A 15,896-nucleotide genomic window follows, 5' to 3' on the forward strand; every position below is an offset into this window, starting at 1 on the left:
TAATCATAGACCTGACCACTCTGAAAAAGAGGCCGATCCTGAACCTCTTCTCGAACTTGATGCAATGGCGTGGCTTCGTTGCCACAAGTTCTAGGGCAAACCTTGACAAATTAGTGAAAGCCGCCTCAAACTCGGCTATCGGCGTGTTTAGCTACTTCAGCTTTAGAAATTGGTCTCTCAACTTCTTCCTAGCAGTGAGTGGTAAAAACTTGTCTCCGAAGGTGTTGATAAAGGCCTCCCAAGTCACTCTAATACGGCCTCGCGCATACTTCCACCACTGACTTGCATCTCTTTTCAACTGAGAGGATGCCAAGGTCACCCTCAAATCGTCATCCTCAATGCTAAGCATCTCGAACATCTTCACCATCTGTTTTAGCCACTCAATAATCTTCAGTGGCTCTTTTAGATCCCTTAAAAACTCATCCAGATTCGATCGGAAGAACTCCGTCTTCAGAAAGGATGGCCCTATTTCTACAACATAGGCCTAGACTTGATTTTCAGCCTTGAGAATGTCTATGGATTCCCGCAATGCTCCTACCATTTTGCAGGCTAAGGCGCTCATGGTTGAATGACTTGCTAGCTTGGCCACATTAGCGTGACCAACTCCCTTATCTTATGCTCGAATTTCATCCGGTATTGGCACTTCCTACCACCTACGTATGTCACATCTACAACCACCATGTCCTCACCTTGACATTCTAATAAAGCTAACATAATAGTTTAGCACATTTACAAATGTGCCGAAGCTAACTCACTCACGTTCTAATACAATAGATAACAATTAATTCATTCCACATAAAGACTGAGTTACGTAATCATAAACGAATTTTCTTTCCAGATAATTAATTGTTTCGCGACATTGCCATAGTTCTAGTTAGAATAAGTAATAATCAAGTGCCCTTCTAATAGGACTTCTAAAAGCTCGTAGATTCAATCATTATCTTAGAAACCAAATCTCATACTCATCTAGTCACATAAACATGTTATCACGTAGCATACCAGGTCTACTTCTAATATTATCTAGCGAAATAAACCCATTTTAGTAAAAATCACGTCCTACGATCCCAAAGTATTTAAACTCGATAGCCATGTATGATGCCCCAAAATAATAATGACAACCCATCTCATGATATCCAATAGAAAAATAGACATGCGAAATATTAACATTTCATTTATATTCCTTTACAGTACAAAAGATGACATATGCGAGTATACATTCATAAATACTAGATCCCGAATCTCTAGCATATGTCACATATGAGTGAATTGAAATAGAAGGTAATACAGATAAGTTTATACCATAATGGCTACATCTTTCCAAGACATTGCTTGGGTACAACAAGATAAATCAAGTCCAAAATAGTTAAAATGCCTGAGGCTTGTAAAAAAGATAATTACAATAAGAAACAAAAATGAGTCTTCAGCTCCACGGTCCTCCTAAGCTAAGTCCTTGGTGAAGCCATATCATTAGCACCTGAAAGTTGTTTTCCACATAGGGTGAGCTAAAGTCCAGTAGAGATATTTCAACACTATGTGTGAAACTTAACGATGTCATAAGATGAATGCATACGCATGTCATTTGCCAAACATTATACTTTTCCATTTCAAAACATTGCAATGTCATCATGGTCATATTTCAATTCATGAAAATACACTTTTATGTCAGAAAATAGGATAGTGGATACAAAACATTAGGAATCTCTAGGTACGTGCCTGCCAGTAGGCTATACAAGCACTACCAAAGCCATTCCACCGGTACTAAACAAAAGGATCGGTACCTAACCGTGTAGGTTTTTGGACTTTCACCAAGGACACACAAGCCAACAATATAAACCACAACCACACCCCATAACTAGATTCACAAAGGTATATACCAATTTTTCTAAAAATAATACATTTTCAATGTTCAAGTATGAAACAATACCAGATGCAAGATGTATGAGAATTTAGTTTCGATTTAACCTAATCCTCATGTAATTTCTATAACAATCAAAGCTATCCTCTATCGATAGCCCAAACAGATATTTCTATTCAAGAGATAGTTTTTCTAACAATAGATAAAAGCTCATAAATTTCAAAATGGGAGCGATAATAAATATCCAACTCCACTCTCATCATCAATAGATACATTCTCCATATCTTGTCAAAACCCAACATCATTTCTTTTTCTTTCATAAATCAACCTCAATGATTTTTCAAACAAAACCTCCATTATTTTCAAATTTACATTTAAGGAAGGAGTTTCCAACACAACCCAACAATATGCACACTTCCACAATCCTTCTTAAGAATTTATTTAAAAAATTCATCTTTTACATTTCAAAATCAAACCCTAGATTTAATCCAAAATCCCCAAATCACTAAACCTTTTTGAAGAACAAATAACTAAGCAAAGAATCATAGTAAAGGTTAAAGAAATCCCTACCTTAAGAGTAGAAGAGGAAGAGAGCAAGGGTAAAACTTTGACAAAGCCGAAAACAAGATCCTCTCTGGCTAGAATGAAGCTTTTGACGAGCTCTACCTTTTTCTCCAAGGAGCTATGCTGGAGAAATCAATGGGTGATGGTGTATTTGAGGTTTTAAAGTAAGAACTACAGAGAGGAAGTGAAGAAATTAGGGGGGTGCTTTAGAGAGAGAGGAATGAAACAGTGATTTAAAAACCCTTTTTCCCAAACTAATATACGTATAGACCGCTCGAGTGACAAAAACACTACTTGAGCGTCAGACATAATAAGTGACACCGCTTGAGTGACCAAAACACCACACGAGGGCATAATGATGCCCCTTCTAGAAGTTTTGCAAACTGTAGAGACCGCTTGAATGTAGGTAATATCGCTCGAGCGAAGATACCCTACTCATAGAAGTTTTGTAGACTTGCAATAGACTGGGAGATCTCGAAGACTGCTCGACTGACCAAAATACCACTCAAGCAAATAAGAAGAAAACTGGATAGCAACTCTTTCAAAAACTAACTCTTAACATGTTTCAAACACAACCAACAACTTTACTTAACGACTAACAAGATGATAAAGGACATGAACAACAATTAAAGATACGGAATCTTGGGTCGAAGGGCATGAAATGGGTTAGGTCTAAATCGGGACCGTTATAATTAGGGCCAAAGTGGGAAAAGACTTTAAGAGTTAAAGTGAGAAAATATTGAAACTTAAGGAAGGGAAAATGTAATTTACCCTATAATAATGCTTTATTATGCTATGTGGCCACTGGTGTGGCACCACATGATAGATGACATGATAGAAGTTAACTTTTAGAGTAAACTGGGAAAAAAATGAGAAACATTAGGGGCTGAAGTGGAAAAAATAAACTTTAAATGCCAAAATAACAAAATGCTAAAACATAAAAGGAACAAAGTGTAATTTACTTAAAAAAAATTATGGTTAGTTGTTCAAATGGCTCATAGACAGGAAAACATTCTATTATTTAATTTCATTAGGAAAATTAGAATTGAAAGAATAATGACTTAAATCTTAAGGATATTTATACAGAGACCTAAATTAGCACTAAGCATCACTTTGACCACTGAACAAAAAAACGTATAATTAGATCCCTTTAACTATCAAAATGTATAACTAGGGCCTTTAGCATAATAGTTGTATAACACCACTTAATGGTATCAGATTTTGGATTTAAATCTTATGGAGATAAATTCGATACCGTTTGTGGTCGCTCATTCCCCTACTACCTACTAACATCTAACCTCTACTAATGTATACCATTTGGCTAAAAAAAGAAAAAAATCACAAAAATCAAAAAGTATAATATACATCTCCTCTGTCCTTCAGCCATGAGTAAATCATAAGATTATAGATCACAAGCCATGATTTTGGTTATCCTATGACAGAAGTACTGTTTAGCAGTGGGTTAATTGCACGAAGATCCCCTCAATTATCATAAAGTATCAATTTACCTCCATAACTATCACGAAGTATCACTCTATACCTGAACTATAAAAGCGTGAAATTAGACCATTCAACTATAAAATGTCACACACTTTTTAATGTCATTAACGGAAATGGTGATATTACTAAACTGTCTCATCTTTTCTATATCTTGCACACCCATTCTCTCTTCGAAGTTTAACATAAACCAAAATAATAATAAAAAAATCTTTATTGATGATTTTTTCTTTTTTAAATGAGGTGGGGAGGTCAGGGAATAGGTCTGGGTTTCTGACGGTATAATATACAAATAATTTTGTAATGGTTTCTAATAAAAAAATATATTTGAATATAGAATAGGGAAATTTAGTCATTTAACTATTGTCGTTAATGACTTTAGGGTTTGTCTGATATTTTGATAGTTGAAGGGTTTAATTGTATGTTTTTATAGTTTAGGAGGTAAAGTGATACTTCATTATAGTTCTAAGAGAGGAGGAGGTGGGTAAACTAATATTTTATGATAGCTCATGTAGGTAAAATGATACAAGGGTTGTGGGATATTTTGGTAATTAAATGTGTTCTTTTAACACTGTTAAGGGGTTTTACGATACCAATAGTTCAGTGGGTTAGTTTGTAAGTTTTTTTGTTTTGTTTAGGGGATTAAAGTAATAATAGACAATAGTTTAAGGGGTCTCATTGTAAATAATCCTAAATCTTACCTTACATTAGTCTTTCTTATTGATCTCATCCAAAAAAAAAAAAAAAACAGAAGAAGAAGAAGAGAGAAATTGTTTTTATTGTTCAATTTATCTATTTTCTTTAAATCGTTGATGATTCCATTTCAAAAGAAATAGAAATTTCTCTCTTTTAATGATACTACAAAAGCAATAATCATGATAGTATTTTTTTTTCTTGCCAATACATATGTTTCTCGATCATTTTATTCTTGTTGGATTCATTGTTGGTAGGCATGCTTGGCGTGACTGCAGATGCTGGCTTTTATGAAGTTTGCTCTCCTTAGAAAGGAGAGTATGTCAATATTTCAGCAGCTTCTGGAGCAGTTGGACAGCTTGTTAGGCAATTTGCAAAGTTGTTCGGTTGTTATGTTGTGGTAAGTGCCTGATCCAAGGAAAACGTAAGTGGATTTCTCTATTTTAAGTATTTGTTAGTTTCATCAAATTGTCACATTTTCAAGATCATACAAGTACAATTTTGTTTAGTAGAAAGCAAAATCAATCACAATAGGCACCATTAGTGACCAACTTCTAATTTTCTGTTTGCTTTTGTTTCTTTTGTGCTTTTTTTTTGTTCTTTTTTTGTTTCTTTTTTTCCTATCCTTCTCTCATCATCACTTCAAAGAAGGTTGATTTGTTAAAGAACAAGTTCGGATTTGATGAGGCTTTTAACTATAAAGAAGAGCAGGACCTAGATGTGGCTTTGAAAGGTTTAGTTGTTCTAAATTTTTTGTTATAAGCAATATATAAACAATTGCATTAGCTCTGGTTACCAAGGTCCTAATTTTTACTTAAAGAAAAATCACCCTTAAAGGCACTACACTCTTGTTACAATCCACAAAGCACAGTTTGAATATAGAGCTCAATGAAATTTCAGTATAGTTCTTTTGCATAATAAGTTGTCTTGTTTGTTACTGGCCTAGATAACAACCCTTCTAGGAGCTAGGTTTGTTTGTTTGTGTGTTCTTCACTGCCTACCTACTTGAGAATTAATTCAGGGTACCTTAGTTTGGAGGTCTCTATAATTTTTTATTTTCTTGAGTTCAAAATTTAGCGACATTAATTTAGTAGTGCAATGCTAAATTATTGCTAGTAACACTGAAACTAAATCCTGAATTGGATACAAAAAGTACATGAATGGACAAGATTTGTTTGTGGGTCCACTTCTAAAAAATCCCATCCATTCATCCAGTCATACTTTGTGTGTGTGTGTGTGTGTGTGTGTGTGTCTAGTTCTATGGTTGGTTTTTGTATTCCTAGACTTATTGTTGATTGTGATTGATTTGGTAGGTACTTCCCTGAAGGTATTGACATATACTTTGAGAATGTTGGGGGAAAAATGCTTGATGTAGTGCTTCTCAACATGAGACTCCATGGCCGCATTGCTGGGTGGCCACATTGCTGGGTGCGGCATGATCTCACATCACAATCTTGTCCAGATAGATGGCATACACAACTTGATGTCTCTTATCTTCAAACAAGTTCTAGCATGGAAGGATTCCTCGTTTCAGATTACTATAATCTCTATCCCAAGTTTGTCGACATGATTGTAACGAGTTGAATCAAATTGAATTTATACTTTAATCTCAGTTGGGGATTTAGTTTAAATTATTTAACTCCATTAATTTTGGACCCAATTGATTGAATTGTGACCCGTTAGTAACCATGTAATATTGTTGTGGTTTTATTATTATTATTTGATTACCATAAAAGAGTTGTGAATGTTTATGGAGTGTACCATTAAACGAAATATTTTTTGTGGTGAGAAAATATTATATTTACTTTTGTCATTAAAGATGTTGAAAGGTATTTTTAATTTATATATATAGGTATATAAATATATATATATATGGTTAGATATTTGTTCAGTAAAAAAAAAAAAAAAAAGAAATATCTATAAATAGTAACCAAATAGATATTTTGTCCAACTTTTGGGAGTTCTTGCCATGAAGAAAGAAGAGAAAAGGGGTTCCAAGTTGGTTTTTCTTGGGTTTGATCTAGTGTAAGTCATTTTTGACCCCTAGTGCTTTGGATCATAACGTAGAGGGCGGAAAAAAAGCGTCGTTTGGCTCCAAAAAAATTTAAATTTCTGTTGCCGAAAAATTTGAAAGCTTCTTGGCTTGAGGTAGGGATTTTTTCTACACTTCTTTATGAACTTTTACTTGATTATATGGAGCTTAGATTTGTATATAATTTAATTAGAATTTTTGGAAAATTTGTGATTTGATTGCTTAAAAGAGAAATTTTGAGAAAAATAAAGAGTTGGTGCCCACATTGCGAAAGTGTAAACTTGGAATATGTTTGTAAGGTTATGAAAGAACTATGTTTTAAATTTGACCAAAAACGGACTTCGACTCGATTGGTTTTGAAATTTTTACCGGTTTGTGACCAAAAGAGCATTTTTAAAGAAAACAAAGGAATTACGTTTAACTTTTGGGGTTTTTGATAAAAATAGGATGTCATAGTTGAATAATGCTTGGAGAATGAGTTTGGATAGAAAATGATATTTTCTTGGGCATTAACGGTATTATTTTGCTTAATGTATCTATTGGAATAAAACCGACACGGTTAGAAATAGACCTTGAGAGGTTACCGGATGTGATTGTGATATGAAAACTAGTATAGTTGTTCATATTTGATGAGATGTGGAATAGATTGTATTTATCAGAATTTTTGAAATTTAATTGTTTAAATATCTGTTCAGAAATATCTGTTTTGGGCTATCGGTGGAAGATGGCCATGATTATTGTAGAAAGGCATGAGACTTAGGTAAATCAGACCACATTTCTCATTTTTTGCATTGGACATTGCATTACATTCATTTAATTGGAAATGTATCTGTTTTTGAGAAATGTTTGTAAATGTATCTGTTTGCGAAAAGATGAATACTTGGTGAATTTGGGTATGGGGTGTAGAACCGCACAGTTAGGTGTCGAGCCTTCCAGTTTACTAGTAAATTGACAGTGGTAGTGCATTAGGGCCTACTTGCAGACACTTACCTAGAGATTCACAGAGCTTGTATTCATGTAACAGATATGATTTAAAATGGAAATGGTTTTATGTCTGTTGTTGCATTTCAGCATTGCATGCTTTATAAAAAGAGAGATAAACTGTTTTATCCTGAGCATGGCATGAGCATACTCCTCTTTAGTCTTGTCATGGGTCATATGTTGTGCAGTATATCTCTACTAGGCTATGGCTCACCCTATAAGGGAAACCATTTCAGGTATTGGTGATATACCTCTACCAAGGCATTTACTTGGGTAGACTCGGAGTTGAGACTTCATTTTTGTTTTATGGTTATTTATTGAATGTAAGCCTAGGGTTGTATTTGCATTGAGTTGAAACTCTATTTTGTGTAACCAAGAATGTTCTTGGTTAAATTTGTAAGCCTGTAGGGCACTTATTATCTGTTTGGCTTCCATTTCATACTTGTTGTAAAATGCATGCTTGGGATTGGAACTGGGGCATTGAGATGTGAACAACATGTATTTGGCATTTGGGATTTAATAGAAATTGATGTATGGAATAGTTAGCTATATATATATATGTGTTCATCTATCAGGTAGGTTTTGTTGTATAAATAGATATACCCTGCCCAATTTTTGGGGCGTTACAACTTGGTATCAAAGCGTACCGATTTTGAATACATTGGGCACGTGGAGAGTGGTTAGTACCATAGTGGGTTTATTTCGCTCGATAGAGATATCTGTATGATGAGGTGCTATGTGATAACATTCTTATGTGATTTTATGGGTATGGGGCTTGATTTCTGAGATGGTGATTGGGTCTGTGAGTTCCTGGAAGTCCAGTCTGAAGAGCACTTGATCACTGCTATTTACGATTGGAACTCTAGCAACATCATGGGACAATCATTATCTAGAAAGAAAATCTGTATGTGCTTATGTGATTACGTGCTTATGTAGTGTAACACCCCACTACTTGCTGGCCCAAGTAACCTGTGGGTCGACCAACAATACCCAAAAGCTTAAGTCCAAGTTACTTAGTAGCAAGGCAGTGGTGCATTATATGCCCAAGATCACCCATGCAAACTTCCGATGTGGGACAGGGTGTTACAAACTCCCCCAATTATAAATCCTCGCGTCCTTGCGAGGGTCTATAGTCAATCAGAATACCACAACAAGCTCGTGGCCAGCCCAGAATAAGTGGCCCACATGGTTGTGTGCATGGGTCGGCTCTGATACCATTTGTAATGCCCCACTACTTGCTGGCCCAAGTAACCTATGGGTCGACCAACAATACCCAAAAGCTTAAGTCCAAGTTACTTAGTAGCAAGGTAGTGGTGCATTATATGCCCAAGATCACCCATGCAAACTTCCGATGTGGGACAATGTGTTACATGTGGAATGAATTAACTGTTGTCCATTGCCTTAGGATATGAGTGAGTTAGCTTCGGCACAATTGTGACTCTGCCAATCTTGAGTGTTACCTTTATTAGGATGTCAGGACGCAGAAGAGGCTGCGGTAGGCATGGTAGGCCCAGGAGGCACGAGATGCCAATATCGGATGAGATTCCTGCGTAGGAGGAGGGGATAGGACAGGAAAATGTGGCTGAGCCACCTGGGCAATAGGCCATAGGTGCTTTGGCATGAGAGATAGCAGGGGCATTGAACATACTGAGGGCTGAGAACCTAGCACAGGCCCCAGCTGCCGCAATTGCAGAGGCAAGACCACTCTTGCTAAAAAGGGAGTTCTTCCGAACCAATCTGGATATTTTTGTTGGAGATCCTAAGGAGCCACTGAAGGCTGATGAGTGGCTAAAGCAGACGGTTAAGACGTTAAGATGCTACACATTGAGGACGACGCTCTGAGAGTGACCTTGGCATTCTTTCAACTGAAGGAAGAAGTGGGTTAGTAGTGGAAAGACGCACGAGGACGTATTGGGGTGACCTGGGAGGCCTTTGTCAACGCCTTTCAAGAGAAGTATTTGCCTGCTACTGTCAGAGAGAGGTTGAGGGAACAGTTCAAGAACCTCAAACAACAGCTTGGCACACTAGTGGCGGAGTTCGAAGCCACTTTTGCTAGTTTGTCCAGATTTGCTCCTGAGCTTGTGGCGACAGAGGAGCGCCATTGTATCGAGTTTGAGACTCGACTGAGAGATGAGCTTGCCTACTGTGTGGGCGAGTCTATGACAAGGGAGTACAAATGTCTTGTTGAGGTAGCGGCACATATGGAAACCCGATTAGGAGCTGGAGAGAGAGAGATGAGGGGTTCCAGGCAGAGAAGCCAGGAGATGTAGGGTAAGGCCCTAGACAGCAAGAGGTAGAGGGGTTTTACACCACAGCAATCTTATGGGGCACAGTCTAGGTCCACTTTTCCAGTACCGAGTTCAGGGGGCAGGGAGAGGTGGCCAGGGAGGATTTTCTTGTTTTAAGTGTGGCCAGTTGGGTCACAAGTCCTTTTCTTGCCCACAGAAGGGGGAAGGACAACGGTTTGCTCCGTTTTCAATCCGCCCACCGAGCCAGAGTCAGGGGAAAGGGCAATCTTTGACTTGCTTTCAGTGTGGACAGGCAGGACACATGAAGATGTACTGTCCACAGTTGGGTGGCACACCTGGTGCATCTGGATCGAGACAGACTCAAAGTCACCAGCCAGCGCAGTTGGCACAGGCCTCGAGGGCCACTCTGGGAGCCTCTTCGGCTCAGTCTGTACATCTGGCTTATGCTTCGAGAGGGGAGCAGGTGGATCAGAGACCGAATGGGTGTGTGTATGCTGTTACCACGCCAGAGTTAGTGCCAGCGCCTTCGGTTTTGAGAGGTACCTTCTTGTTCTGTAATTCGATTAGCAATGTATTGATTGACACGGTTTTTCTTTCGTTAATACTAGTCATTGTATATAAGTGTGTTTGGATTGTTTTGCTTCATTTTTGTTTCGTAAAGCCATGAATTTGATTCAGGTCAATATGGAATCAATGTCTAGTTCAGAGTTTAAAATTCAATCATTCTCAAATTTAATCAAACAAAATTGTTTTCAAGTTCAAAGTGATACGCTAGTTACGCCATTAATGTGCCAAAAAAAAAAAAAAGAAACTGATTTTATTAAAGTCAGGGAATGACATCCCTGATTGTAGAGACAACAAAAAAAAAAAAAAAGAAGAAAAGAAAAGAGAGAGGGATCTTGTTTTTGATGACGGCCACATGCTGGCTTCACTTACTCGGCTCTCCCGCCGAGCTCTTCCTTTTTTTGTCGTCTTAGGAGATCCTTGAAGGCCCTGCCTCAGTGCGTACAGGATCGCCGAGAGAGTTGACTCCCTGCTAGTTGTCAGAGGTGAAGTACGAAGGTGCTCCGAATCGGGCCATGATGGTGGTCTTCCATTTTAGCTATTTATTCTCTGCCTTCAGTGTGCAAATCTCTCCTCGCGCATCCTAGTACATGCGTTGGAGTAGAGAAAGTTGGTCGTTTAACTGATGTACCTCACTGGTCCTATTCTGCTGCCGGTGAGACTATTTGGAAATCACAATCATTGTCTCCATGCAGGACTTCAGTGTGAAGTGGTTGGCTTCAATGTCAGATTGAGCGGCCATGATTTGCTCAGCAAGGGCACTCTGTCCAGGAAGGTTAAGGAGAGTAGGAGCAGGGGCACTCTGTCCAGGAAGGTTAGAAAGAGTAGGACCAGGGGCACTCAGTCCAAAAGAGCTTGGATCATTGAGGTCCAGAAAAAGAGTGAGAGAACGAGATGAGGCCATGTGTGGTGAGAGGTGTAAAAAGAAAGAAAGGAGAGTCAGAGAAATAACAGAGAACATACTGAGTTTTAGGACAAATTTTCTCCTCCGCTCAGTCTTGATGTTCTGTCTCTCTCAAGGGGAATGAGAAAAAAGAAGGAGAAGAGAGTGATTAAGTAGACGAAAGAGAGTGATGAAGAAGAAGAAGAAGACGGAAGAGAAGAAGACAAAGAGGAAGAGAGTGTCAAGGCAAAAAAAAAAAGGCAGAAAAGGAGATAGAAGAGAATCGAGGAGGGTAGCTTTTGTCGGCCAACTGACGAAAAAGAAGATGGAAGATAAGAAGACAAAGAAGGAGAGAGAGCCGAGGTGAGCTTACAAATCGAGGAGGTCTGCTTTTGTCAGCCAGCTGACGCAAAAGCAAGGCCACGTGTCAGACGCAGTTTTCGAAGGAAGAGAGAGAGACGGGAGAGTTGTATACATATGTGTGTATGTATTGTATATTTATGTATTATATACATTTATTCGACTATTTTTGTCACAAGAATGACTTGGTGAAGTGGTCTGATTTGACGGTTAAGGATTGAGAGGCTGAGCTTGAGGTCAGAGGTTCGAGCCCTTGCCGTAACAAGTGTTCCTTTTGTTTTGTTTTGGTTGTATATATGTCTTGTATACCTATGTATTATATACATATTTTTTTGAATTTTTTTTGTCACAAGAGTGGCGTGGCTTAGTGGTTAAGGACTCGGAGGCCAGACTTAAGATCAAAGGGTCGAACCCCTGTGTCCATGCATTTTGTGTTTTTCCTTTCTTTTTGCGTGTTTTGCACACGCGCACTGACGTCAGCAAAAAGGAGTATGTTATGGAATAGGGTGTACATTGTATTCGAACCTTTTTATCGATGTTTGGGAGTTGTAATAGAAATGTTATTTTGATATTAGGTTGTACGTTGTATATGTTATGGAATAGGGTGAATTTCTTATGTTTAATTGGGAGGTTGTGTAATCATTCCATGATTGCGTTTCTATGGTTGTAATTGACTTTGATTTAGCGAGGTTATCTAGTTTAAATTTCGGGGACGAAATTCCTTAAGGGGGGAAGATTGTAACGAGTTGAATCAAATTGAATTTATACTTTAATCTCAGTTGGGGATTTATTTTAAATTATTAAACTCCATTCATTTTGGACCCAATTGGTTGAATTGTGACCCATTAGTAACCATGTAATATTGTTGTGGTTTTGTTATTATTATTATTATTTGATTACCATAAAAGAGTTGTAAATATTTATGGTGTGTACCGTTAAACGAAGTATATTTTATGGTGAGAAAATATTATATTTACTTTTGTTATTAAAGATGTTGAAATGCATTTTTAATTTATCTATATAGGTGTATAAATATATATATGGTTAGATATTTGTTTAGTTAAAAAAAAAAAGAAGAGAAATATTTATAAATAGTAACCAAATAGATATTTTGTCCAACTTTTGGGAGTTCTTGGAGTTCTTGCCATGAAAAAAGAAGAGAAAAAGGGTTCCAAGTTGGTTTTTCTTGGGTTGGATCTAGTGTAAGTCATTTTTGACTCCTAGTGCTTTGGATCAAAACGTAGAGGACGGAAAATGCTTCGTTTGGCTCCAAAAAAAATTAAATTTCTGTTGCTGAAAAATTTGAAAACTTCTTGGCATAAGGTAGGGATTTTTCCTACACTTCTTTATCAACTTTTACTTGATTATATGGAGCTTAGATTTGTATATAATTTAATTAGAATTTTTGGAAAATTTGTGATTTAATTGCTTAAAAGAGAAATTTTGAGAAAAATAAAGAGTTGATGCCCAAATTGTGAAAGTGTAAACTTGGAATATATTTATAAGGTTATGAAAGAACTATATTTTAAATTTGAACAAAAACGGACTTCGACTCAACTGGTTTTGAAATTTTTACCAGTTTATGACCAAAAGAGTATTTTTAAAGAAAACAAAGGAATTACATTTAAGTTTTGAGACTTTTGATCAAAATAGGATGTCATAGTTGAATAATTCTTGGAGAATGAGTTTGGAAAGAAAATAATGTTTTCTTGGGCATTAACGGTATTATTTTGCTTAATGTATCTGTTGGAATAAAACCGACACGGTTAGAAATAGATCTTGAGAGGTTACCAGACGTGATTGTGATATGAAAACTAGTGTAGTTATTCATATTTGATGAGATGTGTGGAATAGATTGTATTTATCAGAATTTTTGGAATTTAATTATTTAAATATCTATTTTGGGCTATAAGTGGAGGATAGCCATGAGTGTTGTAGAAAGGCATGAGACTTAGGTAGATCGATCCACATTTCTCATTTGTTGCATTAGACATTGCATTACATTCATTTCATTGGAAATATATCTGTTTTTTAGAAATGTTTGTAAATGTATCTGTTTGTGAAAAGATGAATACTTGGTGAATCTGGGTAAGGGGTGTAGAACAGAGTGGTTAGGTGTCAAGCCTTCCAGTTTACTGGTAAAAATGACAGTAGTAGTGCATTAGGGCCTACTTGAAGACACTCACCTAGAGATTCACAAAGCTTGTATTCATGTAACAGATATGGTTTAAAATGGAAATGGTTTTATATCAGTTGTTGCATTTCAGCATTGCATGCTTTATAAAAAAAGAGATAAACTGTTTTATCCTGAGCATGGCATGAGCATGCTTCTCTTTAGTCTTGTCCTGGTCTATATGTTGCGTAGTATATCTCTACTGGGCTGTGGCTCACCCTATAAGGGAAGCCATTTCAGGTACAGGTAATATGCCTCCACCAAGGCATTGACTTAGGAGGACTCAGAGCTGAGACTTCATTTTTGTTTTATGGTTATTTATTGAATGTAAGCCCAGGGCTGTATTTGCGTTGAGTTGAAACTCCATTTTGTGTAACCAAGAATGTTCTTGAATAAATTTGTAAGCCTGTAGGGCAATTATTATCTGTTTGGCTTCCATTTCATACTTGTTGTAAAATGCATGCTTCGAATTGGAACTTGGGCATTGAGATGTGAACAACATGTATTTGGCATTTGGGATTTAATAGAAATGGATGTATGGAATATTTAGCTATATATATTTGTTCGTCTATCAGGTGGGTTTTGTTGTATAAATAGATATATCCTGCCCAATTTTAGAGGCGTTACAATGATTCTTCTCCACATCAAAGAAATGAAAATTAACTACATAAAAGACATAGCTGAAGGCCTCGAGAGTGGCCCTGCCACTCTAGTTGTGTTATTCTCTGGCGGGAATGTTGGAAAACAAGTTGTTCTAGTTGCTCGCTATTGAATTATTAAACCTTCTTGTGTAAACTTAAAAAGTTTCATTTTTTCTTTTCTCTTGTCCTTCTCTTTCTGTTTGTTTGTTTGTGTGAACTTTAGTAAAACAAATAAGTAGCAAGGGAAATAATATGTTATTCCATTACCAGAACAATGTTGTAAAGAAGTGGATTGGATGGCACTATTTGGGCTAGTGTGGTTCACCACGAGTTACACCTCAATGATTCAAACCATTCATTTTTTACACCATGACGTATATTTCATCCATGAAAAACAATTAGGTTGATTCGATAACTATAGCCACATTAATTTATTGAATTTGTCATACAAAATATGAAAGGTCTAGTTTTCAAATAATACTTGTTGTTCGTTTTATTTATTTATTTACAAATAAATACAATACACTAACATGGTTACAGTTGTCGAATTGACTTGATTTTTTTCATAAATGATCTATACGCTGTGATCTAAAAAATAAATGGATCGGATTAAGATGAGACCCGTTGTAAACCTCACAGACCCAAACAATACCATCCAATCCATGTGAACCAGAGATAAGCTGCCTCCAAATCATAATATGCAACAAAAAAGAAGGTTCCTCCTTTTCCATAAACCTTTGGTTGAGCTCACTATGTGCATGGACTTTAAATTACTTTAATTGGTTAAACTAGTAATCAAAATTGCAATCTTCACCAATTTTAATAAGACAAAACAAAAGAGAGGGTGTGACAAAAGTAGACAAAAAGTTAGAAAAATGAAACAAAAGGAAAAAAATAAGAGAAGAGAATTGAGTGAGTGTGACAAGCAATCATGAAACAACTTATCTAGTCACTTAAAATTTATTGATTTGTGCTAGTTCGATACGGAAAATGTTGATTTGTGCTAGTTCGATAAGGAAAATGTTACGTATAATCGTATTTTTTTAAACCTTTTTTTCTCACGCTAAAGCATAAATGGGTTGTTCCATATGCATTTACAAATGTGAACCCTACTACTTTGTTTCTAGAAGTGGAAAAAGATTGTAAGAAATAGGATTATGTATAACATTGTTGGTTGGCCAAAAATGATTGTTGACATTTTATTATCTAATAATATGGAAAGGAAACAAACTCTTCATTCCTCAGGAAGACAAATAAAAAGAATATGTTTGAAGTAACATATATAAGCTATTAAGTAGAAGGATGCAAAACAAGTACAAGGAAAATTCTCTTCTCTTAAAAAATGTTTTGCTAAGGAAATTATGTAAGATCATATAGTATACATACATTGAATTGAGTAATCAA

The 15,896-nt window shown here is 36.5% G+C and overlaps 1 pseudogene; it reads left to right on the forward strand.

The window, feature by feature from the left end:
- Positions 1 to 4,471: 4,471 nt before the first annotated feature.
- Positions 4,472 to 14,623, forward strand: LOC114272690 (2-alkenal reductase (NADP(+)-dependent)-like; annotated as a pseudogene).
- Positions 14,624 to 15,896: the final 1,273 nt, after the last annotated feature.

Source organism: Camellia sinensis, chromosome 7, assembly GCF_055761805.1.
Source record: "Camellia sinensis isolate YWXY chromosome 7, ASM5576180v1, whole genome shotgun sequence".
In the NCBI taxonomy this organism is placed as follows: Eukaryota; Viridiplantae; Streptophyta; class Magnoliopsida; order Ericales; family Theaceae; genus Camellia; species Camellia sinensis.